Genomic DNA, 27,564 nt, shown 5'->3' with positions numbered 1-27,564 from the left:
GAATTATTCATATGGAAACCCTACATCTGTATTTCCTAAACTTCCGAAATGCGGTATCCTGGATTAATAACTGGAACCACTGTAAAGAGAAAATTCTCTAGAGAACTTATTTCTATTCCCCAATTAGGATTTCCTCTAACCAACTCACCACTGACTCTTTCCACCCTTTCGGATATCCTTTTTGTTCTTCCTTCTTCCACGAGTGGAGGAAATGTATACCTCCGTAGGTTACTCAAGTTATATAGGCAGATAAAATCTTATCTTGGTCAATGGTTATCTTAAATTTTACCTAGACCTCTGTAAAGTCCTTCTGTTATTGGTGGGAGAGACAATAATGCAGTGTTGGTTCTAAAGACGGAAGAGGCTCTGGAGAGCCTAACCTCACTCAGTTTACCACTGGAGTTCTTGGCGCTGCAAGTTACCCCCAGAAAATGGAGACGATGATGGGTCTCCAGAACACGCGGTGCCTTGCGCTCCTTTGTGTGCTCTTTGCGCCACACTGGTGCCTCCGTTACGAGTGGTTACAACTGGCAGCCTTGGCCGGTGCTTCTTGATTCATTAAAATCTACGAGTCGATCCAGCTTTCAATCCAGTGCTCAGAACTTGAGACCTCTGCAGACGCGTTGCTGCTGCTCGGGGACGGCGTTGCATTCAGCAGCACCCTTGGATCTGTTGCAACCTTGGTTGACGATGAAAGAGGCACAGCGGCTCCTGGCCTTATTCAGCAGTAGCATGAAGCCTGTTTATTTGCCGATGTTAGTTACCTTTTGTCAACCACTGTTAGTGTGACCTGGTCTACGACGTAAATTAGATAGTAAGATTCACTTGAAAGTACAGAATGCTACACCTAGATGTGGAGTGCTTTCGAAGATGAATCCTGTTGGGATTTGGCCATGAAGGTTGCCTTCTTTGGGGACCAGTCATCGCCAGTGTCTTTTAGAGAGATGAAAAACAGTCCCGTTGCAGGTTCATTGAATTCACTGAGGGGTCAAATGTGTATTCCTACTGATCCTCTGTTGGCCTGGATGCCTAACTTGCGATTACTCAGAAGCCAGCAGGCTGTCTGGAGAGCAGGTAACTTCCCTGTGATTGAGTTGCAAGCACTTCCATGGTAGTTCTTCAGCCTGGTTGCCAAGAGCGGACTGCTTCTCCTCTGTCTGCTTCTCTGCACGATGCTCAACTAGTCTGACCTGAGCCCAGTTTCAGATCACTCCAAGACCGAGATCATTCTGCTTCACAAGAGAATCCAGAGGACACCTCTGACTTTCTCTGCAATACGGTCACGCGTCTACCATGCCCTAAGAGGTATTCAGAAAATCCCAAACACTTTTATTTAGAGTCTCTGCCTTCCTGATTGCAGTGCTGCATGTGTTGCCTTTCTGGAAGCAGAATTCCCACTCGAACTCCGTCTAAAGCTTTTACATTCCATGCCTCCTTCCATCCCTCAAACCACCCCCTCCATCAGACCACACAGGCTGCTAATCCACAATACGTGCATTTGTGAAACACACATTCAGCCGTGGATATCTTGGGGCTGACTAACAAATGTTTGTCACCCAACTCAGTGGTACTTCTGATAGCTGCCCCATCAGCAATAAACGCTGTACAGCCTTGCCCCCTCCCTCTGCCATGGCAGTGTCCCTAAGCCATACAACCTTGCCCCGCTTCCTCTGTCATGGCAGTGGCCCCAAACTCTACCGCCTTGGGGCCAATACCATGGCAGAAGACGTGGGACAAGGCTGTAGTGCTTGAGGACACTGCCATGTACAGAGCAATGTGCGGATAGGCCTGGACTCTTGGGTGGACGGCCCGCATTGGAGGGCTGGTTTCTGGCTGTCACACTGTACATAGCCGTTGCTTGCTTGTTTGTTATTCCCTGTTTGCGGTATACACAAGTGTCTTGCATGTCTTGGTTACTACTGTGTACATGATACAGAAGTTCTTTGCATTGCCAGGATTGCTTTGTTTCCCCTTTTTGAAATGTCATTCTAGGTCCCTATGCAGCCTGTTGCACTAGTGTGGATCTGTGCATGTAACGGAGGTACACACACCTCACAGCCAACACTAGAGCGAGGTACTCTTTACAGCCCAACACTAGAACAGGTAAACTCCTCACAGGCAGCACTAGAGCGAGGTACGCGTGCGCCTCACAGGCAGCACTAGAGCGAGGTACGCGTGCGCCTCACAGGCAGCACTAGAGCGAGGTACGCGTGCGCCTCACAGGCAGCACTAGAGCGAGGTACGCGCGCGCCTCAAGGCAGCACTAGAGCGAGGTACGCGCGTGCCTCAAGGCAGCACTAGAGCGAGGTACGCGCGTGCCTCAAGGCAGCACTAGAGCGAGGTACGCGCGTGCCTCAAGGCAGCACTAGAGCGAGGTACGCGCGTGCCTCAAGGCAGCACTAGAGCGAGGTACGCGCGTGCCTCAAGGCAGCACTAGAGCGAGGTACGCGCGTGCCTCAAGGCAGCACTAGAGCGAGGTACGCGCGTGCCTCAAGGCAGCACTAGAGCGAGGTACGCGCGTGCCTCAAGGCAGCACTAGAGCGAGGTACGCGCGTGCCTCAAGGCAGCACTAGAGCGAGGTACGCGCGTGCCTCAAGGCAGCACTAGAGCGAGGTACGCGCGCGCCTCAAGGCAGCACTAGAGCGAGGTACGCGCGCGCCTCAAGGCAGCACTAGAGCGAGGTACGCGCGCGCCTCAAGGCAGCACTAGAGCGAGGTACGCGCGCGCCTCAAGGCAGCACTAGAGCGAGGTACGCGCGCGCCTCAAGGCAGCACTAGAGCGAGGTACGCGCGCGCCTCAAGGCAGCACTAGAGCGAGGTACGCGCGCGCCTCAAGGCAGCACTAGAGCGAGGTACGCGCGCGCCTCAAGGCAGCACTAGAGCGAGGTACGCGCGCGCCTCAAGGCAGCACTAGAGCGAGGTACGCGCGCGCCTCAAGGCAGCACTAGAGCGAGGTACGCGCGCGCCTCAAGGCAGCACTAGAGCGAGGTACGCGCGCGCCTCAAGGCAGCACTAGAGCGAGGTACGCGCGCGCCTCAAGGCAGCACTAGAGCGAGGTACGCGCGCGCCTCAAGGCAGCACTAGAGCGAGGTACGCGCGCGCCTCAAGGCAGCACTAGAGCGAGGTACGCGCGCGCCTCAAGGCAGCACTAGAGCGAGGTACGCGCGCGCCTCAAGGCAGCACTAGAGCGAGGTACGCGCGCGCCTCAAGGCAGCACTAGAGCGAGGTACGCGCGCGCCTCAAGGCAGCACTAGAGCGAGGTACGCGCGCGCCTCAAGGCAGCACTAGAGCGAGGTACGCGCGCGCCTCAAGGCAGCACTAGAGCGAGGTACGCGCGCGCCTCAAGGCAGCACTAGAGCGAGGTACGCGCGCGCCTCAAGGCAGCACTAGAGCGAGGTACGCGCGTGCCTCAAGGCAGCACTAGAGCGAGGTACGCGCGTGCCTCAAGGCAGCACTAGAGCGAGGTACGCGCGTGCCTCAAGGCAGCACTAGAGCGAGGTACGCGCGTGCCTCAAGGCAGCACTAGAGCGAGGTACGCGCGCGCCTCACAGGCAGCACTAGAGCGAGGTACGCGCGCGCCTCACAGGCAGCACTAGATGATTGGATAATACTAAGCATATGAATCTGCGGAACAGCACGCTATGAATAGATGCTCACACAGCAAGTAACATATTCCGTATCCTTCACCGGCACAGTCGCCTCCTGCGAGCATGGTGAGAGGGACCCCCAGTTACACATCGATTCCTGCAAAGAATCCAAACCCTTCTCGTATACTGCCACTCTCTACTCTGATTTTATTGGTATTGTTTAGCATGACCCTACAGAAAGAAAGGAAAAGAAGCCCAAACTGGGTGGGGCCCTTGCACATTCACAAACATGGTGCTAGGGGGGGCGACACCCCCAGGAGTGGGTATCGGAAAAGACTCCCCAACGAAGCATGTGGTGAGATCCTGAAAGGGGGAGGGGCACTAGGAGAGTGCTAGGGTGCAACTGTGCTGGGTGAATTCGAAGATGAAACCTCTGTGGATCTGTATATGGGCGGAGCGTGGTCCCATCGCAAGGTATTCGCTTCTGTGCCATCTTCTTTGACTGTAGAAGTTCTTGGCAGGGCTCCATTTTGTAATTGGGCTTGTATGGGCTCTGTGTGTTAAGCTGCTCTTGGGACAGGTTTGGGTCGATCTCTACTAAATAAGTCAAGGCATTCTTTTATTCAAAAGTCCAGTCGTTCCGGAGTCATCTCAGTCTAGAAGAAAATACCTCTTGTGCTTGACTGTTATTTTTACAGGGCTAAGGATTCTTGCCCAGCTCCCTTTACTGCAAAGACCTTCCCTTTTTCCTTCTGTTCTGTCGAAAGTGTCAGGAAAAAGACAGGGGTTCCCATTCAACAGTAGCCTTCCCTTTAGCATTGTTGAGGGTTTTGTTTTCTAGGTCTTCGCCCATGAAGATCATAAGAATTGTAGGGCCAGTCTTCCTATTCGCGGGTAAGGGGTTCATTGTTCCCTGCCATTGATTTTGCTGCATTTCCTCACTAATCCTGCCCTCTTGGAGGGATTCAGCCACTATCCATCATAAAGCCTTTAATGTCTTGTCTTCCTCTTCTCTCTGGAAGGCTGTAACCCTCTAGTGTTTGCCTTTTGTAGAATTCTCCATCATTTGCTAGTCACCTGTCAAACAAGTCTGTGCTGTTCAGCCAAAGGCCTACCTGGGGCCTGGTTTCCTGCGTCTGTGGGCCTTTAAGGGATAGATTCCAGATGGACAACTCTCGGCTACAGAGTCCTCTTAAGTTGTGAAGTTTGGCATTTCGCATTTGTGTGTTCTGGTCAATCCCAAGGCAATGTTTCCATCATATCCAACCTCTGGGTTAGGATCTCCTTGGAAATGAGCAGGGCGAGCCAATTTATGGGGCATCCTGGAGGTGAAGAAATCAACCTTGTTTGTGTTTCTAATTTTTAAGCAGTGTCGTTTTTTCTAGGCAAAAGAAAGTTGTTACCCCGCCCCCCTCCCTTCCCCCCCCTTGTCAGTCTCCCTTGCAAGATTGCTGCTCCAGGTCCTTCACCTGGCCAAGGGCTCCTCAAGAGTGGTTGTGCTCTTGTATATTTTTTGTGTGTGTGGTGTGCAGGGGGGGTGGGTCGGTCAAGTGGAGGCCCCCAGGTCCTCTTATTCATATCACTCTACCACCAGCGGTCCTGTTTGCTGCTTACACATGCTTCTGGCGTTCCTCCCTGCATCGAGAGCCGTCCACTTCCCCCGTGTGATGCGGACACCTCCTGTGATCGCATCACTCGATTCGACCCCGCCGGACCTCTGTGGTGGAAAATGTTTGGAGAGCTGCTTTGGGTTCAATCAATCAATCAAAATACTTTATATTGATTTTTGCGGATCATAAAAGTACACCATAAAACAAGACCATTACAAACACACAATACAAATGAGACATTGCAATATAAATAAAGTCACAGCCTACTTGCAATCTCAGCAAGACCGTTCAGTCAAAGTGCATTGGTGTTTGTGCAAAAGAGAAAGTTCCATACAGTAGCAGCATAATTGCAAGGAATTCATCATTATTTACAGTTACAAACCTCATAGGTTTGCCAAGGAGAAACTGTTATATATGCGAAAACTACATTTGTAAAAGTATTAAAAATGTAAAAATCTGTGTGCTACGTCATAAGAGCCACACCCTTAAACCTTTCAGAGGAATACGTAGTACAGCCATTACAAACGTTGCTATACAAAATACAATCATACGCATTGTGTTTGTCTTCATTATTCTATGTGCCTCCTTCTGTCTCCCTACTCCCAGATTTCTACAGAGCGGGCAATCCAGTTAAGTCTGGATGGGGAGTATAGGGGGCAGGCGACCGGCAGGCGATCCCTTGACAACAGGGTAACATTCTTCAACACGCTCCCCTACTTTACTCCAATTTCTTCTGAAGTGATTAATGGGTAGACAACCATACCTAAACTGTAGGGACGGTTTCCTTGCTAGAGGAGGTTCGATTTAATTCAGTGTGGGCTCAAATAGCACAGTTTGTTTAAAATTCATAAAATCCCTTGCAATTCATTATCAGGTCAGTTTCGATAAAACCCAACACAGCTTTAAGACTAGATTTCTTTAGATCACTAAGATCTAAAAACAAGCATTGGAAATGCAATAGGTCTCGCACCATTAGAGTTAGTGCTTTTAGAATTGTTTATGGGTTTTTTTTGTAAATGTTTAGCATTTTTGTTTCCTGTAGCCAATGCTAAAGAATTGCAAATAAAAAAAGCCATAAACATTTCTTAAAGCTCTAACTGAAATGGTCTGAGACCTATTGCACTGTGTGAGGGTGAGGGGTTGAGGGTGAGGGTGAGGGGTTGAGGGTGAGTGAGGGTGAGGGGTTGAGGGTGAGTGAGAGTGAGGGTGAGTGAGGGTGAGGGTGAGGGGTTGAGGTTGAGGTGTTGAGGGTGAGTGAGGGTGAGGGTGAGTTAGGGTGAGGGGTTGAGGGTGAGTGAGGGTGAGTGAGGGTGAGTGAGGGGTTCAGGGTGAAGATTTGAGGGTGTGGGTGAGGGGTTGAGGGTGAGTGAGGGTGAGGGGTTGAGGGAGGGTGAGTGTGGGTGAGGGTGAGGGTGAGTGAGGGTGAGGGTGAGTGTGAGGAGTTGAGGGTGAGTGAGGGTGAGGGTGAGTGAGTGTGAGGGGTTGAGGGTGAGTGAGGGTGAGGGTGAGTGAGGGTGAGGGTGAGGCTGAGGTGTTGAGGGTGAGTGAGGGTGAGTAAGAGGTTGAGGGTGAAGGGTTGCCAATAGGTCTCGCAGTAGGAAAGTTGGAGCTATTACAATTGCAAATAGCAATGCCTTTTATTTTTGTTTTAATTTTAAAAACATAAAGGGCTTTGTCATTTACAAAACCAATAGCTCCAACTTTCCTACTGCGAGACCTATTGGCAACACCAGTGCAACACACGCTCTTGCGTACATGCAGGCACACCACCCAAGAGCATCTGACATCTCTGAGAAAATATGTAAGTACATTCATATTCTGTTCACAGTATGTTATGGTCAGGCATGTCTGAGGACATCTTAGGGCCAGGCATATGAAAGAACATGCATATGTTAAGGTCATGCATACATCTGAGAGGGTTCAGAATAAAAGACAACCTGTCTTCACGATCTTGGGACATCTACTGGGCATGTGACCTTCCTCATCGCCTCAACCCTCTGCATAGGGGCTAAATACAAACATCTAAGAATTAAGCAAGTGCAGGTCATGTTCATATGGTGCATAAAAGGGATGTCATATGGAGTGTGGCCTTAAGGCTGTGAAGTAACTGCTCTCATAGAACCAACATGTGTGCACATATAATAATGGGCGTTTTCAGGGTGTGGCAGAGGGGTCCCTCGAGGGCATTGTTCTAGGACCTCATACTTTCCACTATTTAATAAAAAATGTAGGATCTCGAATTCACACGCACACAAATTAACACATTCCACTTGCAGGGTGTTGAATTTGTGGTAACTTAGGGATTGTGAGCGCATCCTGAGATGTATGACTTTTGCTTGAAATAAGATTACACACTGTCCTATTTTCACACAATGGTAGGCACTGGCTTTGGTTTGCTTCACTTTGATGAATGCCGATCTGAACGCAGTGATACAGAGCGAGTTGCCCAGGATCACACAACTGAGGCAGTTCCTCAGAAGACTGCCTCTGCAGCAAACCCCCTGACCGACACAGCTGAAACCCTGGTATGAACCAACGTTGTCAGACACTCGCAAATACCGAGATATACCCAATAAGATTAAATTCAAGTAAAACAGAGGATGACCTAGTGGGTTGAGAAGGCCACCTTAAATGTACATTGTATTAGAGGAAAGAAAAATCCGTATATATGTGTTGTGGCCTCTAACCATTATCGAAAATGTGTCTAAGAACAGGTCCGTGTTAAGCGGAATTAATTAAATGGCAGCAGACCTTCGGTGGGCAGTGTCCTTGTTTGTGCAGGAATCCCGTAGGTAAAAAGTACAGACCAAAATCAAATGTCAAAATGCCTCAGGGGTGCGGGTTGCAAGAACCGGTCACAATAATCAACATAGCTGTTAGCTGCAGAGGCCTATGTTAATCTGATACAGCGAGCTCCCGCCGAGTCTAACGGCTTGAAAAAACAATTAAAAAAGCTCGAGGCTGCCTGAAAAAAGGAATCACGCTAAATGTGACAAGCGTTTGGGACAACATTAAATTCGAAACACACCAGTGCTCGATATAATTGCCAAAAAGAATGGTCGGAGTCTCTTACCGCATGTCTTGCCAGAGTTCAACCGAAGGAGGACAGCCGGCAGAGGTGGAGCAGTTGTTTACTTGAAGGGAATCCCTACGCCGGAAGCGTGAACACTGGTTTGTCTGCATGATGTCGCCGGAGAGTAGGGAGTTTGGAGAAATTACTGTGAGGGGCTGAATTTAGGAAACCAGGACGTGTCTGCAAACCACTGTGCTTTGGAAATAGTTAAGAATTGTAAATAGTGAGCACACATAATTGTGATTAGCCATTGCCAACGAGTGCACATCAAAATAGCCACTTGACATTTGTAGATAATTGCAAAAACCTACAGCTGTTAATAAAAAGATTATGATATTCCTGGCACAATTCAGTGGTTTGAAAAAGTCATTGAAAATTTAAAAAAAAATGCGACACGGCGGGCAGGGGAGGGGGCGGAGCGGGGAGAGGGAACAGACGGAGGGAAGGCCAGATAAGGGGAGGGGGGAGGAGAAATGCGACACGGCGGGCAGGGGAGGGGGCGGAGCGGGGAGAGGGAACAGACGAAGGGAAGACAGATAAGGGGAGGGGGGAGGAGAAATGCGACACGGCGGGCAGGGGAGGGGGGGAGGGGGGAGGAGAAATGCGACGTGCGGATGAGGGAACTGATGTGCACGCGCTTTTAAGCTCAATGCGCATGCGCATTGAGCTTAAAAGTCACGGGCACTGCAAGGAATCGCCACGATTCCTTGCAAGTTGGACAAAGAGTGGATAAGCCCCCATAGTCTCGCTTGCTCGATGCGCATGCGCATCGACAGGCGAGACCTAAAAACTTATGTTCAGTGAATAGAAAGGTATTGCGGTTGGAACAACCTCAGAGCTCTGCACCATATAGGGTCGCACCTAGGGCTTTAGTGTTCTAATGCTGGAGCTAGCTTTCTAGATATAGTTCTCTTTTGAATTTTCACAATGCTTGCCGTTTAATATGTCTGGGTTAACTGTGCTTTAGCCAGTTGTTGGGCCCAACTCATATTCTGAGTGAGTTTGCTACCCAGGTAGTGAAACTCTTTCACTAATTCTAGTGATTCACCGCCCACATACAATTGTTGCTTACTTTTAGTCTTTAGGTTGGATGAAAAGAGCATACATTTTGTTTTGGATGGAGCTATTTAGCCCCGTCCCGAACCGAATTCCTGGAAATCATCCAGCAGCTGCTGGAGCCCCGGGGTTCATCCTGGACTGTAGAGTCCTGTCCACTTCAGCCCTTCCCTTTTACTCTAGTGACCAGTTCTTGTGGAGCAATCTGGGTGTCTGTGTTCTGCATTCGTAGGTGTTGCCTGTCTGCCATGTTGGCTACGCCCTGCGCTCTTCTGTACACTTCACTGGCTGCACTCGCTGTCCCACAGTTCAGGCCTCCCTCCCCTCTTTCACCCCAGCCATTTATTCTGCCTCCTCTCAGTGGGGCAGCTGCTTTCCCACCCTCGCTATATGGACTAGATCTATAGGATCTTTTGTTGCTTTGATGTGAAATTGCACCATTGCTCTGAGGGTGAAACATTTGTTGCAGGCCATGTGCAGTCTGTGGGCATTGCAGGCATGGCCAGAGAGTCCCGTGAAGCTCCCCTACCTCCAGCTGCTCAGTGTCCTTCCGCTGCCATCCATCCAAACCCATCCTGTGTCTGGTAAAACCAGATCTGTCCCTCTGGACCCTTCCCCTACTCTAGTGCCCTTCCATCAGACGGCAATAACACACGTGGGGTCCTCCCATCCTCGTCCTTCCTGATCGCTGAACACGTTTCATCTGGATCCCAGTAGACTTGATGTGCTGCCTGGGGCGCCTGACTTTGGCATTCCTTGGTTGAGGGTCCCACTAAACCAAGCATTGTAAGCAAAGTTGTGCCTTCGACCACCATGGGCATGGTGCACGGTTTCTAGGAAAGCCTGGCCAGACAGACAGACAGACACGCACATACTTTTTGTCTTACTGAGGCAGTTGCTAGTGTGAACCATTGTTACCGCGTGTGGTGTGAACAGTTCCCAGGACACTGGAGTTCACCCAAGGAGCTCAGGTGCCAGCTACAGGGACAAACTGAGGACTAGACTCTGACGTCGGCACGCACGCTATGGCTTAAGCTTTTTCATGAAATGTTTTATGTAAATGTAAATGTATTTGAGCTTATATAGCGCACAGCTACCCACAAAGGGTTTCCCGGCGCTTGCTTAGGGAACCCGTCCTGGTATTCCCCTGTGAGATAACCCCGGCAGGGTATCCACAAGGTGAAAGCCAGGCATCCCGCCGCGAGGGGCCGTTTTAGAACCCCAACTCTCAGTTCTCGGGCAAAGACTGTCATACCTTAGCTTCAAGGAAGGGATATACAACTGTCCTGTCTTGAAGCTGAGCCGAGAAAGGCAAAACCGACTTCCATGAACTTCCTAGGGTAGAGCTTAGCCCATGCCTTGAACAGATCTCTCCGAGAACGTATTCTTAAGTTTACTCGTATGACTGATCTACAGACACAAATCCATCTTTCTGCACATTTCAGTGACGAGCTAGAATTCAAAATATGGGTTACAGATGATGTAAAAAAAATTGTATCTTTTATTCCAATATTTCAAATGTATATTTGTCTTTACATAGAATCATGCATACATTGTGGGAGAGAATTTACTAAGTACATGTAATAATGCGCAAACCATTATAGGGCACTTGTAAAAAGACGGGTTATTTGAGATTTCTGGTACTTTTGTTGAAAATAGTGGTATTACAATATTACTATTTTTGCTGCAGAAAAATTCAAGTCCAGATCGTCGACGTTTCTATGCTAGATCCATGAACCGTGATCAGGACAGGCAGACTTCTGCCTGACTTTAATTATATCTGCATTTTTGACAGCTGCCTGCGAAAGTGCTTTCACAGGCTTAGCAATCGCTTTATGCCTTGATTTGCAAAGCTTCAGTGCGGCTACTTATTTCATACAAAGCAGCAACACATCTTCTATGAAGGCGCTTGATCTACTTGAGTTTTTTTCAGAATAAAATGTGAAGGACCCTGCTGAGTGTATATATTATTTGATGCTGAGGAGAAGGCAGAATCCTTTCCCTTTATACAAGGGCCACGGCTCTTCATGTCAGACTGATGTTTGAGTCGCTCCTATTCTGGGACTAGGAGAGGCTTCCAGGGGCACCTTGCGACAGGGCCGCTGATTGCTGTTACTTCTTAGAAACAGGACTTTATGCTGGTAATAGACTAAATCCAAGCAATAATGGAGCATAAAATGTTACTCTTCTGCATAGAGTTATCCTGTTATTGCTTGAATTCTATCCACTTTGGAGAGTGGAGGCAGGTTGGAAGCCCTGATTCCAGAAAGGCAGTGTCAGCATGCCTCTGACCTATCCAAACATGGACCTCCATAGTCTGATTTAACAGGAAAAAGTCAGGTATTCAACAAATAAAGTTGCTGTGGTTTTATTGTATAAAAATAATTTGTTAGGAGGCAAAGTCTGTATTAGTCACCAATGCAGTTGTGTTATCTTATGTTACGTTAAAAACATTTATACTGCGCTCGGTCACCAAACTGTTTCATGGCACTCAAAACAAATGCGTGAGAACAGTGCACTGATGTTACTCATAGGCTAATTGAAAGAAGTGGGTTTTGAGCAATTTACGAAAGCAAACATAGCTGGGGCAAAGTCTGAGGGAGATCGGGAGAGAATTCCACAGTGTGGGGGCCAGGAGAGAAAAGCACAGGCCACCATGCTTCTTGCGATTAAACTTTGGGACAGTCAACAAGTTGTGTGAAGTGGACCAAAGATCTCTCGAGGGAACATAATGCTGGAGGCTAGACGTAATGAATACATGAGCTTGATCGGATAGGGCCTTGAAGACAGTACAGCCAAGTTTAAACATGCAGCGATAAGCCACTGGGAGCCAATGCAGTTTCCTCAACAGGGGCGAGACATGTTGATGTTTAGGCTGATGAAAGACCAGTCTTGCTGCCTGGTTCTGCACCAGCTGCAGCCGGTGAAGATGGTAAGCGGGTATCCCAACATAGAGGGTGTTAGCGTAGTCAATCCGGGAGGTGACAAGAGCCATAATGACGAGAATGAGTGCCTCGGTGGTAAGAAACCTACAAATTTTGCGAATCCTGTGCAGATGAAAGAAACAGGATGATGTAACTGCATTAATTTGAGGCATCATAGACAGGTCACTACATATGATTACGCCTAGGCTCTTTACCGAATTGACAGGGCTGGGCGGAGACCCAAGGGAAGAGGGCCAAAAGATAGAGTTCCAGGGGTTAGCCAACCCCCCTATCAGCACTAACTCTGTCTTGTTGGGATTGAGCTTCAGCTGGCTGTAGTGCATCCACTCCGAGATGGCAAGCATGGTGGATTGGAAGTTGGCACAGGAGGAAGGGGTGGAATCAACAGGAAAGATCAACTGTAAATCAGCGTAATTGAAAATGGTAACCGGGGTGTGACGGAGGGAAGCTATAAGAGGTTGCATATAGAGGTTAAATAATAGTGGTGATAAGGCGGAGCCCTGTGGGACTCCACAAGAAAGGGGGGAATAAGGGGCGGAGTAAGTAGACAGATGAACTGCCTGAGACCGCTGGTGCAGAAAAGATCTGATCCACGTTAAAGCCATGCCCTGAATACCCGCGTTGTTGACACAGTCGATCAAGATGGCATGATCGACCATGTCAAAGGCGGCCGACAAGTCCAACAGTACAAGTGCCTGGGCGATATTCTTGTCGGCGCCTTTCCTCAGCACGTCCATCACAGCCACAATAACAGCTTCAGTAAAATGGGCTGGCCTGAAGCCAGCTTGCTGGTTATCCAAGAAGGAAGAACCCTAAATGAACGCACTGAGACAGCGAGTGACGTAGGTCTCCAAGATTTTCCCAAGATAGGGGAGAAGGGAGATCGGTCGAAAATTACTCAGTATCGAAGAGTCGGCACCAGGCTGCTTTAGTATGGGAACTAAGTTGTGTGATTGTTAATTTCAGCAACACAAATGTAGGCTTAACATTTAATTAATTTACCTTATGCATTCTACAAAATGGATGTTTGAAATTACAGTTTGTCCTTGATTACCGGTAGTGTTTTTGTCCTAAATACTCATTTTGAGGTCTCGCTTGATAAGTGCCAAGGATTGAACATCTGTAGTCAGGACTTTAAAACTGCTTCATTGAAACTGATGAGTTGCTTGTACAGCTGTTGAGTGATAAAATATTTTTCCGCTGGAGGCTTTAATATGCTTTCTAGACCACGCTCTACATGTGTCTAATATGAGTAGATCAGATAACCATCATGAATTCAGGATTGTTGAGTGTATCATATGTGTGTTTAGGCCATCTTGAAGCAAATAAATCTCTTAACTTGTTAATAGATGTGAATAGCTGAATATTCATTTCCAAAACTAGTTCATGTGGGATTGATGACCGAGACGGGTTACTTGTTGGACTATGTGATGCGGAGTACACTAATAACAGCAAAACCTGGAGCGTCGCACATCGCTGCGGAATGATGAGGTCTCTGTGAGACATGAGTGGAGAGTTGTTAAATTACTGTTCATTGAAGGACATTTTTACAAATTGGGCAACTCTTGTTTTCAGTCGAAGGAACAAAATATTTTGCTATAACTCTTAACTCCAAAGAAACAAGACCAAGATTTTAAATTTAGAGATGAAATGGACTGATTTCATTAAGGCCAAGCCCAGAAAAAGCGGATATGATTAAAATACACAGGTTCTAAGGTGACTTAAAGCACATTAATTGGGAAAGAGATCTGTTTTACTTGTCAGCTCTTAAGGAATAGGGAAAACTGAGAAAAATGGAAGAAGCCAGTAAGATGCGGACTACTCAGGATGGACAGCTAAACTAAGTGGTGGCTTCAGATGAGAGAATAAACGAGGTGCTCTGTGATTACCAAGGGCTTCTGCTGAGCCTGTTATGGGAGTAAGAAATCACATTCGCTATCAGTTGTATAAAAGTGTAAAATATGTCTAATGTAAGGGGGTGGAGGGGGGGGGGGGGGTCAGTTGAATTCTCACACTTTCCAGGCTGAACGTTTCCCACACCTCATGGTGTAGGTTTCAAGGTCTATTTTATGCCTTTGGGTGGAACATCACATGCACCTATTTCCAAATCTGATTGAGATTATGGCAATTTATTGCAGACCTATTGTACTTTTATATTCTGTCAGTAGTAGATATGTAAACCTTTTTCTAGCTGCTTTAAAGTTCCGATTATTGCTGCTGGTTACCGGAGCATGTTGGCCATGCAGAACATGCTATGGTTTTGTGAGTGCAGTGCAGTTCTGGTCTGGAGCCTTTAAAAGAATTGACTAGTTCCTTGGTTGAAACATTTCTAGAATGCGCTGGCTGGCCATTACTAATGAACCTAAACCCAGCTGCTACTTTTCTTTAAACCACAGAGCTTGCTTATTCAGAGGTTGGATCTTGGTAATGGAGGGCGATTTAATGGCGCAAAAGATTAAATCAATCAGGGATTTGTAGAGCGTGGCAGATCACCTGTCGGCGTTTCAAGGCTATGGAATTGCTAGATACTTCGTGGTGATCTGTTCATTCGAACCGCCAGGTCTGGAGTCCTTTCCTGATTTTGCTGGAGCGATGAGGCCGTCCTGAGGTGTAGGGGAATGTCATTCCAAGCTTTGTCTTCCAGATGTGAAAAGGACCGTCCTCTGCTCTTACCTCGGCCGATCCGGGGGATGTCTGCGAGGAAGAGGGATGTGGTTTGTAGGTGTCTGGTCGGTTGGTGGAAGGTCATGTCGTGCAGGGCTTTCTATGCGGTGGTCAACATCTTGAACTGGCATCTCTTTTGGATTGGGAGCCACTGTAGCTTCCTGAGGAGAGTTGTGATGTGGGTTCATCTGGGCAGGTCGAGGATGAGTCTGGCAGCTGCATTTTGTAATGTCTGTAGTCTCTTCAGGAGGCATGTGGTGATGCCTACATAGTGTGTTCCTGTAGTCCAGCCTGCTGGTGACGAGGGCCTACGTGACGGTTTTTCTGGTGTTGACTGGGAGCCACCTGAACATTTTGCGTAGCATACGTAGGGTGTGGAAGCAGGCGTAGGAAACTGCGTTTACATGTTTCTTCATAGATAACTTGCTATCCAAGATGATGATGATGATGAGGTTGCATGCATGGTCTGTCTGGGTGGGGCAAAATTCAGCAGGCCACCCTGCGTTGTTCCATGGCTAGGTAGTGTTCCCAAAGATGATGGCTTCCGTCTTGGGACAGTTGTCCTTCAATCTGTCAGGGACGTTCATTCCACATCTGTGGAAGTTGGCTCTACTGGTGGAGGGGTCTTCTGACAGAAAGAGGATGAGCTATGTGTCGTCTGTGTAGAAAATTATTTTGAATCTGTGAAATCTGACTGTTGGCCAAGAGGGTGGGGCAGAGGGACGATCTTTGGGGGACTCCGCAGATTTTATTGGATTCCGGGGTGAACCGTGGGAGACTAAACATTAGGAACTGGCTCAATATTTGTCCTTTTAATGATAGAATTATTTGAATGAAAAGTGTAAAGTGGGGAGAGTAGAGGCTTGTGATGGCACAGGCACAGATCCAGCATTGGGTGACCAGCAGTTTGTGCCACCTTCCTCCTTTTCTCCTGTTTTATTTGTCTGGCGCTCCTGCTTTTTTTAAATTTATTTATTTTTATTCTATTTACCATTTCGATTTTCATACGCAGCTGGGGGTGTGTGCCCATTTAATTTTTCTGTTTTGCATTGTGTCTGATATTGAGATGAATAATATTTGTTTGCCTAGTTGTGATGAATAAACTGTTTGTCTCCCTGGGAGTTTATGGCTGTTTATTCATCTGTAGTTCGTGAATAAAATTGTTCTTTTTCATGCGAGCGTCTATACTCCACAAAGTTTCTGACATAGGGAGCTATACCGCTTGAGGAAAAGTTGTCCGTAGGGGGAAAATGTAGCCACTATGTGAAGCAAGCATTGGCAAAGTGAAAAGGTCTTGCATTTGGGACCTATTAGGTTTGCCAGTGGTTTTTAGCTGTGCTACGCAGTGAATTCATTTTAAAATTGTTTTTTTGACAACGTGCAGGGGGGGGAGAAGAAGGTACGGGGCTGAAGCAACAGGTGGGACCTGGAAGCAACACGGGGAAGGCGGGGGTCACAAGTAACACAAGGGATGGCAGGGGAACACAGAAGCAACATAGAGGAGGGTGGGGGATGGGGGATGCAACACAGAAGCATTGTTGGCTGGGCCGCTGTGTGAATACAGGTATTGGGGCGGTGCCTCATTTGTTTTGTTACTGTGTAGGGGTATCATTTTTCCATGTTATTGTTTTTGTGATGCAGTAATAATGTTTCTTGTCTGGTTGGTCTAGTTTGTGTTTTGTGTAATACAGTACTTGACCCCCTATTAGGATTCAAGTCTTTGTTGTGCCCTAGGTCCGGGTAATAGGGCTGCCCCCGTTTGTTGTAATTATCATCTATATGGAGGGCCTTAGAAACGTGGTCTTTTGTGTTTGTTTGTTTGTAGCCACTGAGTGCCAAACACCCTCATGTGGCAATAGTAATTAGAAATGGAACACAAGACATTATTTTATTGCCAAGTGAGAGATTTCTTGACCTTTTTTTTTTATGTGAGTTTATTTACTTATTCATTTCTATTCCCTTGGGAACTAATCCCATAGTACAATGCTAGCTGCACTGTCCTCAAGTCCTGATGACAAGAGTGTTTGTTCCAGGAATGGGAGGCCACAGTAGCAGCATTGGGCACCTATGGGTCGGCTTCATTCTTTCGGGTACAGATCGATCGATTTCAGGCATCACACATTTCCCTAATTTGCAGCAGGGTGTTTGACCACAATAGGTTACTGAGCCTAATTTGAGGCACGGCGGTATGGCTGTTTTGTTGATTTTCTTCAGTAGGGCAGAGTGCTACCCCGAGAACTCTTGGCCTAAGATGTAGGTTTGTTTGGTAGTGAGCTATCTAAGCCAGTGACCTGCGAACCATGCGACACAAGGCATTCTTGTCTTCTGTATGTCCTGCTATGCCAAGATCATTTGTGATAGACAACTGTTTGTGGGAGTTGCTGTTGTGGTGCTGGAGCAGGGCATGAGGTGGTTGGGTGAAATACAGATAGCAGTGATGGTGGAAGCGGTTCTTTTATAGTCCTGATAGTGACTGGAAGTCAAGCGGGTCTTTCACTGCTGGAGGTGGTCGTGCATTTTCTACTTGTGGCGGTAACCAGTTATAGGACCACTCTGCTGCTCCTGCGTGGCCTCCCTGTGGTGTTAGTAGTTCTGCGACTGCCTGAGGTGCTCTTTTATCTTCTAAATGTGGTGGTACTTCTGTTTTGTACATTGGCCATCCTCATTCTACACCCGTAGCTAATGACAGGTTCAACCAACTCACTTACCCTGCACCCTGTGCGATAATAAACCAATTAGACCCCTAATAGTCGGTGAAAATTAACTTGTAAACTGGCATGTAAAAATGTGGTGATATGTTTTGATTAGACACGCATGGTATAAATTAGAGATTGGGGTGTTTTTACGAGTGGTATGATTTCACAAATTCTGAGCTGGTTGCACTTTTAACAACTATAGGTGTTAAACTGATGGCGCCCTCATGATGGTTATGGGTAACTGGGATGCCGCTGTATTTATAGGTCTTATATTTAGATGTTTCACTTCTGATCTTGTGGATTTTCACAAAGTTGATGTATGTTTTGTCCTGGCTTCCCTGCCCTGAGCAAGTCCTCCGTGAATAACATTTCACATACAAAACAGGTGTTGGCAGGATAAACTACTGTTCGAGGCATATGGGCTGCAGATGGTACATTATGAATAGATCGCCATCTGGTGTTGGGCTCAGATGATTGCACTTGTTTTTCTCTTGGAGAGTCTTTTGAGTGTTGGTGACTCCTCCTTTGGTTGCTAGTGCGCATGGGCATCGGCTCCATCCTTAGATTGTTTTTTTTCCGCCATCGGGTTCGGATGAGGATTGAAGCGCTCCAGATCGACTTCGGAAAGAAGTGGACTTTCGGCGCGTATTCCCTTTCCAATTCGACGGTATTGTTATCGAACGCGATTCATTTCCATTCTGACGCGTTTCGATTCCAACATCAAAGAAAAACTTTGATCTACGTCGACGAACAGGAGGCCTTTCTCGACGTGGTCAAGCCCGGAGTCAATGGAAAGGACTCATTTAAGAAATGTCCAACGTGTGGTGCTAAGTTCCCACACGAGGACCTACACGAGGTGTGCAACCTCTGCCTGTCGCCTGAACAGGAATCCAGGGACTGCGAGGCCTGCGCAGCATTCTCTTCTAAGTCGACGATTAAAAACAGTCGAGCTCGAAGACCCGAGGTTTCCAGAATGCAGTCGGAGGCGATCCTGGAGCTGTTCGAAGACCAGAACCTCGAAGAAGAAGAGGATCATGAAGAACAGTCTGGGTCAGAAGGGGACGAGTCGGAGGTCGAAGAATTCGACGTTCAACAAACCGTGAGTGATGACGTCCCCTTACCAAAAAAACGACCCCGTGCGGTAACGACCCCGCCTTCGAGCCCGGTCAAACCGCAGAAAAAAATTTCCGACGCCCCGCCTTCGGGCCCGGCAACGAAACTGAAACCGAAACCCTCGGTCTCCCACCATGTCAGATCCGGGAAACGGTCGACCATGACTTCGACACCGAAGCTTCATGCAAAGGAAAGCTCGGGATCGAAACATTCCATGTCGAAACCGAAACATGCTTCGACGTCGAAGACTCACTCTGCACCGAAAAAATCGGACTCTAGCAAATCCTCGGTGCCGAAGACACCAAACATTGACGATCGGAAGCAAAAGCACCTTTCGGAACCAAAAACTTCGGTACCGACACAGGAGCAACAAACAGATCCGAAACAAAAGATTTTGTTTATCGATTCACAAACTGGCAAAGTGGTGCCGAAGAAGAGGAAGAATGAACAGCTAGAGGACAAACCTCTTCCTTCTAAGAAGAGAACAATGGGGACAAATACAACTCCTCCTACTTCTCCTAGACCTAGAGTCACACCCTCTTCTCCTATTCCTCACACTATGCCAACTATTCCTCTACCTCCTACACCAAGACCATCTACACCTCACACAGATGTAGACAGTGACACGGGGGAGGGAGAACCTCATGGGGATGATGAATCTATCCCAGATGAGGAAGACCCATGGGAGAATTATGATGCAGGGTCAGATGAGGACAACGACCCACATTTATATCCCTCAAAACCTTCACCACCTGATGATAACACAGGTTTTGTACAGCTCATTAATAGGGCAGCAAAATATCATAAAGTAGACCTACATACAGAACCTCAAGTAGAGGATTTCCTATTAGAGACACTACCTACTGCACAAAGAACATCGGGTACTCTACCTATGCTGAAGGGTCTTCTCAGTCGCACAACAGACATATTTAAAGACCCAGTGAGAGCTAGGGTGTTAAACCCAAGAACTGATAAAAAATATAAGGCGGCTCCAAAGGACCCAATATTTATCAAGGGACAGGTACCTCTGGACTCGCTTGTGGTTTCCAACGCTCGCAAAAGGGCAAACTCATTATCTACGGGAGAAGCCCCTCCACCTGATAGAGTCAAAATTAATAGATGAATCAGGAAAAAGGGTATCATCACAAGCGGCAAACAGCTGGCGCATAGCCAATACTCGAGCGCTACTTGCACGCTATGATAGGGCGCATTATGATGAGTTAGAAAAACTCATCACACATCTCCCTAAGGAACATCAAAAAAGGGCAGATCAGCTTATACAGGAAGGAAAGATAATAACTAACACTTCCATTAAATGCGCCCTGGACGCAGCAGACACTGCAGCAAGATCCATCAACATTAGTATCATGATAAGAAGGCATGCATGGCTTAGTCTCAGGGTTCAAACAGGAAGTACAAACCTCTTTATTGAACCAACCTTTTGATCAGAAGACACTTTTCGGCTCAGGCACAGATGAGACTTTAGAAAAGATGAAAAAGGACACAAATGTCTAAGTAAATGGGAGCATTACAACAGCCAACACAAAGGGGTTCCTTTCGTAGATCCACCTATAGAGGGGGCTCAAAAAGTACAGGAACAAGTCAGCAATCCACCTCTTTTACACCAACATCACCCAGAGGTAATTCAAGAGGCAAGGTAATTCAAGAGGTAACAACAACAAGGGTAGAGGTCGCGGAAATAATAACAACCGCTACTCCCCAACCCCAAAACAGTGACTTAATACAACTCCCCCCCGACCACATAACACCGGCCGGGGGACGTCTAGCACAGTTCCTACCTGTCTGGGAAAGCATTACATCAGACAAGTGGGTGAGACAAATTATCCAACATGGTTATTGCGTAGAACTCACAGACACCCCACCAAACATCCCTCCCAAACAGCGTCCAATGAGTCAAGACCATCTGACATTGTTAAAGGAAGAAGTACTATCACTGCTACAAAACATGCCATAGAGAAGGTTCCAAAACATCAACAAGGTACAGGAGTATACTCTCTGTACTTCCTAATCCCCAAAAAAGACGGGTCTCTAAGACCAATCTTAGACCTCAGACTTCTCAATGCATACATAAATTCTTAACCTTTCCACATGGTCACGCTCCAACAAGTGCTTCCTTTACTGAAGAAAGGGGATTTTCTTTCTACACTGGATCTAAAAGACGCTTACTTTCACATCCCAATCCACAAAGCCCACAGGAAATACCTAAGGTTTGTAGTGGAATGACAACATTATCAGTTCAAGGTCCTTCCGTTTGGGGTCACAACGGCACCAAGGGTGTTCACAAAATGCCTAGCAGTGGTTGCAGCACACCTAAGAAGACAACCAATACATGTCTTCCCTTACTTGGACGATTGGTTAATAAAGGCCAAGTCACAAGAAGAATGCCTTCACAACACACAGAAGACCATTCAATTACTGCACCACCTAGGGTTTACAGTGAACTACAAAAAATCCCACCTACAACCAAACAAGATTCAACAATACTTGGGGGCTACTATAGACACAAAGAGCCAAAGCATACCCCAATCCAATCAGGATACAAACAATGGTCACGTTGATACAAAGATTTCAACCACAACACTCCCTACCAGCACAAGTGTTTATGCAGCTGTTAGGCATGATGTCCTCCTGCATACTACTAATACCACATGCCAGACTACAGATGCGTCCACAACAGGAGTGTCTAGCGACACAGTGGAATCAGGCTCAAGCTCAGACTACAGATCTGGTGTTGGTAGACGACCGCACGCATCGCTCTCTGAAGTGGTGGAACACAACAAACATTTCCAAGGGACGGTCGTTCCTAGAACCGATTCCACAACTGATACTGACAGCAGACGCATCGCTCTCCGGATGGGGAGCGCATATGGACAAATACACAGTGCAGGGGAAATGGAGTGTGCTGCAAAAGAAACTGCACATCAACTACTTGGAACTATTAGCGGTATTTCTAGCACTAAAAGCTTTCCAAATGCACATAACCAACTAGGCAGTCCTGATCAGAACAGACAACATGACCGCAATGTATTATATTCAAAAACAGGGGGGACACACTCTCTCCAACTATCCAAACTAGCACAGGACATTTGGAGATGGGCCATTCCTCAAAAGATCTATCCGTTAGCGGAACACCTACCAGGAGTTCAAAATCAGATAGCAGACATCCTAAGCAGAGAGTCAGAACAAGTACACAAATGGGAACTGCACGACCAGATACTGCAGCCATTCTTCCAAAGATGGGGGCAACCAGAGATAGATCTGTTTGCCAATCGTCAGAACGCAAAATGCCAAAGCTTCGCATCCAGGTACCCACACCACCGGTCCCAGGGCAATGCTCTATGGATAAATTGGGCTAACAAATTTGCTTACGCTTTTCCCCCTCTTCCACTAATTCCATTAGTGGTTCGGAAACTGCAACAGCACTCAATGACAATGATACTAGTAGCACCCACGTGGGCAAGACAGCCGTGGTTCACCATGCTACTGCAACTATCACAGGTGCCACATCAAAAGCTAAGAATACTACCCATGCACCTTACACAGAACCATGGAGAAATAATGCACCCAGATCCCAAACAATTGAACCTAGCGATCTGGCTCCTGAGGTCATAGTTTGGATATTTAGATTTACCTCCAGAATCAGGGCCGGACTGGGAACCAGAACTGGCCCTGGCAAAGTGCTCGCCCCTACCCCCCCTTCCGGGAGGAGGGGGAGGTGTGACCGCGCTCTGTGCCAGGGCCGGTTTTCGGCCGTTTTTGTTACAGGGCCGTTTTTGCAGCATAACGGCCCTGTAACAAAAACGGCCCCCAACCATGCGGCCCACCGGGGGATTGCCCGGTGCCCGCAACGGCCAGTCCGGGCCTGTCCAGAATGTATGGTAATCATTAAACAAGCAAGACATCCTACCACCAGAGCATGCTATGCAGCAAAATGGAAAAGGTTTGCTGTATACTGTAACAGTAATCACATCAACCCTCTGGACGCATCCACTGAACAGATTATTTGCTATTTACTACACTTGGTGCAATGTAACTTAGCATATACCTCTATCAGAGTTCATCTTGCAGCTATAGCGGCGTATCTACAAAACAGACAACATCTTTCCCTGTTTAAAGTACCAGCAATTAAAGCTTTCATGGAAGGACTCGGAAGAGTCATTCCACCAAGACTGCCACCTTCCCCAGTCTGGAATCTCAACATAGTACTTACCAGACTAATGGGACCACCCTTTGAACCTATGCACAGGTGTGAAATACAATTCCTCACATGGAATGTCGCCTTCCTCATAGCCATCACTTCACTCAGAAGAGTAAGTGAATTGCAAGCGTTTACAATTCAAGAACCATTCATGCAGTTACACCAAAACAAAGTGGTTCTTAGAACAAACCCAAAATTCTTGCCTAAAGTAATTTCAGCATTCCACATCAATCAGCCAGTGGAACTACCAGTCTTCTTTCCAAAACCACAGACGGTAGCAGAAAGAGCCCTACATACATTAGATGTCAGAAGGGCATTATTGTATTATATAGAAAGAACACAAACATTCAGAAAGACAAAACCGCTATTTGTGGCGTTTTCTCCTACACATAAGGGCAATCCCATCTCTAAAGCAGGCATTGCCAGATGGATTGTAAAATGTATACAAATATGCTACTTAAAAGCAAAGAGGACATTAACTGTTCCTCCTAGAGCTCACTCTACACGTAAACTAGGAGCATCTATGGCATTCTTGGGAAACATTCCACTAGATGACATATGCAAAGCAGCTACCTGGGTTACACCGCATACCTTCACAAAGCACTATTGTGTAGATGTGCACACAACACAACAAGCTAGAGTGGGACAAGCTGAATTAAAAACTTTATTTCAGACTGTTGCAACAGACACGGGCGACCACCGCTAGGGAGAGAACTGCTGTATAGTCTATTCATAATGTACCATCTGCAGCCCATATGCCTCGAACGGAATATGCTACTTACCAGTATGCATCTGTTCTTGGCATAGAGGGCTGCAGAGTGGTACATGCCCTCCCAGCCTCCCCGGAAACCTGTGTCTGTTCCAACAATATCTTATTTAGATACACTTACATGGGCATTTCTATATGTATTCTATCATACTACTCCATCTTACCCTACTATGGCAGGGCTCGACAAATCCGAAAAATTGTACTAGTCCTGCAGGTCTAGTACCATGAAAAATCCCCTTGACCTGACTGCAACCCACTTGACCTCCGTCTCTGAAAACGGAGCAAATGTGACAAGATAACAAGATTTAAAGGCATCTTTATTGCTCATTCCCTTTATGAGCAATAAAAGTGCCTTTAAATCATGTTATCTTGTCACTTTTGCTCTGTTTTCAAAGACAGAGGACAAAAGTTAGTTTGACTTCCTACTCGCCAGAAAGGGCGAGTAGGACCTAAAAATAGCTCGTCCTGATCCATTCTCCCTCGCAAATGCGAGCGGGCGAGTGGATTTGTCGAGCCCTGTATGGCAAAACAATCTAAGGATGGAGCCGATGCCCATGCGCACTAGCAACCAAAGGAGGAGTCACCAACCTACAAAAGACTCTCCAAGAGAAAAACCAGTGCAATCATCCGAGCCCAACACCAGATGGCGATCTATTCATAATGTACCACTCTGCAGCCCTCTATGCCAAGAACAGATGCATACTGGTAAGTAGCATATTCCTTTCACATCTGCATTGAGATTGAAAAATAAACCTACTTGAACCTTGAAGATGTATCCATTGATTATTGGAGACAACCTTGGTCCAAGAACTCTGCTATATATTCAACAGAACTTGTTGATGAGAAATTGATGCAGTTTTCGAATGCTGTAGATACTCCCATGTGGAGGTTCTGGTTCGGACATCTCCTGAGTTGCTCCCATGTTTTTTAAATGTTATTTGAGGTGCTCCTATGATTTCTATGTGTGATGGCTACGGCCTGTTACCGCTTGAGGTCCTATTGGGACACCATGAAATAAACAGACCAGAGCCACTAAGTCATAAGGTGTAGTGTGAAGACTCGCCTGAGTGTCAGAAACAGATGGGATAATTTAAAAATACACAACTTTGCGCATTGAAGGGCTACATGAAAGTATGTAGGTGACTGAACAAAGGGGGAGTGTATGAAATGCACAGGCCTGAGTCACAGCTATAGAATGGAAGATGTTGGTCTTTTTCTCCACCACTTATTGGCTGTAAGACTCCTTGGCAGTTTTAAATGACATTACAAGTTCTCCCAGCTGGCCTAGGAGTCTGGATACCAGTTTGCCACCGTGCCTCGTTTGGCTTGTTGTTAGAGACTAGAGAGAGGTATCGCTCTTGTTGTCTCTCTTCCTGATGACCGTGGACAGGATAGATATTTCATTTGGCTTCTTATCTTCTGGGTAATATGCGACTAGGAGGAGTATTGTTGTCAGAGAAGGGCTTTAGTTGGTGGACCTTGCATTCGATCTTGGGCACTGTCTGAGGTCCTGGGATGTCATCCCGATAAGGAAATCTCTCTAGGGTACTAGCTGATACTGGATCTTGATTCTATCTTGATTGCCATTGACTGTGGTGGTGGTGGTGGATTGTCCCATTCGTAGGAGCTAGGTTATGTCACACTGCTGACTTGGTGGAGTCTGTGGCCTAAGGCTGCATCACGGACAAGAAGGCACGCTGGCGTGGCGCAAACCATGGTAGGCCTCACCTTCACCCCTGGTTTTGGGTTCTTTGATCGTTGGCATTGTGAATATGAAACCACAAGGGGAGGTCAGCATACACTTCTCAACTGCACTTTAGCTGTTTGTCTTGGTTTCTTACTGATCAGTACTCATCCCGACTCTGCTGTTCTTGCAGTCAGGGCCTAGTGGCAGCTATGAGAGTGCTGGTCCTGGGCTGGCTGGAAGCCAACCGGGTGGCGTACAGATTGACCAGCAGGTATGTCCTGTGGTCAAGGAAGAAGCTTTGGTAAGCTGGTCCTGAGCAGAATGTGTGCACCTCCTAATCCACCATCTGAGACCCCCTAAGACCCCACAAGACTCACGTGCACTTGCTTCAGGTGATGGCACTTGAATAGGTTTTCGAAGATATAGCAGGAGTAGAAGGAATCCCAGTCATTTGTATTCCAATGAAAATGCTCCCACTGGTGCCATAGGGTGGGCACTCTCATGCCCCGAATGGCTTGGTTCTTGCTGATGGGCCTTGAAATAGACGCTCATGCGGGGACAGAGTGAAACTGGGCGACAGGGGCGATGCTGTGAGGCTGGATCACACCATGAGATTCAATGAGATGGAGGCGTATGCATTTCTACAGAGACGCACATGGATATCATGAAACAGACACCCAGTGGGCTGTAGTGAGACCTCATGGGATGAAGGAGTGCAGTAAGCGTGTGAATGGAGCTCATGAAGAGATAGTGACACTAGCGAGGGGTGGAGCGGATAGTGAGAATGATACAGACGCAAGGGCACCAGTACACACAGGAGAAGCCTCGAGAACAGATGGTAGGGAATAGGCTGCTGTAGGGCATGCAGGCGTGATGAAAGATTGTTGGTTGCAAAAATGTATTTGTATTTTAGAGCTGGTTGAATTCCACCCGCAGTAGTTTCGTTTTTATTGTTGCAATGGTTCTTGTGACTCTGATGGCCAATCCGGTTGTCTTTTTGTTCAGTACGTTTAGCTGTAGCATTCTGTTTGGTGTGCATAGAATTTATTTTCAATGCATTTTCGTGGTGTACACACGTATCTTGGAAAAGGCCAAAGGGCACTTCCATGTGTTAGTATTTTCTGATTTTTGATAATAGGAAGACTAATCTACTGCAACTCTTACATTCATCCTTTGGACACAGTTCTCATCTGCCCCGCGCTCTCCTCCTCCATCCCCTCTGCTCATGTCCAACGCGATCAGACTAACTGACCTTAAATTCTGATGTCCAATTTAGTTTAACCAGGTCTATTGGATCTGAATTATGATTTTCTTTCTACTAATGTTGGGGTGTAAACATGAGCACAGTCCAGTCTATCAAACAGATCTTGGAATCCATGTTTCTGCTGTGTGATCTGTGTGCCATGAAGGGCCCACCTGCAAACTTCGAAGGACGGTGGTATACCCTTTTATTTACAGGATTGCAAATCTATAAGGCTGGTGATCACACATTCATGGATATATGTAAAAGCCAGAAATACAGCTTGCTTCCTTTGTCTGATGCTGATCTTGTTTTGCAGGGATGTGCGACGCCATACAGTGAGCCACACTAGCAGCCCTAAACCCCTCCAGAAAGTGATCCCCCACCGAAGAGGTATGAGCATCTCTCCTTACTGCCCTATTCACTGCTTTTGCTGTTTATTTAGCCTTGAATCCGCTTTCCAAAAGTCTTAAATGTTGATGACGAGTTGTAACTTGATTCTGTGTTCTCCACCCATCACTGCCCGATCTTGGGAAACCGTGCATCTCGTGACGTTCTCTTGTTTGCCATTTTACGTGAGGTCCCAAACCATTCAGTGTGCCACCTTATCAGCCACTTCTATTGGAATCCACTGAAGTTAATGCAGCAACAGGAAATGCTTAATACTTGAACACACTCTGTAAAACCACCAGAGATCGCATACTAAACCTCAACAATGAAGACCTCATTGTGCAACAGGATATAAAGCTTTACAGATATACCAAATATCAAAATACTCATTCTCTCCTGTATGGTAGAGGTAAACCTATTGTGACAAGACAATCCATGCAACTGGAATATTTCCTTGGGCCTGCAGGGCGTGTATTTTAATGTGCCTGTCCTGCAGCCCACAGATGTCACCTGTGT

General features: G+C 47.0%; 1 protein-coding gene across 2 annotated transcripts in view; it reads left to right on the top strand.

Annotated features, from left to right (window-relative positions):
* Nucleotides 1-27,564, top strand: part of AGPAT3 (1-acylglycerol-3-phosphate O-acyltransferase 3) — a 271,235-nt gene that overhangs the window by 96,709 nt on the left and 146,962 nt on the right. Inside the window, exon 2 of one of the 2 annotated variants that reach the window (XM_086935879.1) lies at nt 26,978-27,051. The exons of the other annotated variant lie outside the window; for it this stretch is intronic. The gene's annotated coding sequence lies outside the window, so the exon portion shown is untranslated. The remainder of the gene's footprint in view (nt 1-26,977; nt 27,052-27,564) is intronic. 2 annotated transcript variants of the gene reach the window in all.

The sequence above is a fragment of the Lissotriton vulgaris genome, chromosome 8 (genome assembly GCF_964263255.1).
Source record: "Lissotriton vulgaris chromosome 8, aLisVul1.2, whole genome shotgun sequence".
NCBI classification, from domain to species: Eukaryota; Metazoa; Chordata; class Amphibia; order Caudata; family Salamandridae; genus Lissotriton; species Lissotriton vulgaris.
Note: the sequence above shows the minus strand (reverse complement) of the source record. Positions and strands in the feature narration are given on the sequence as shown.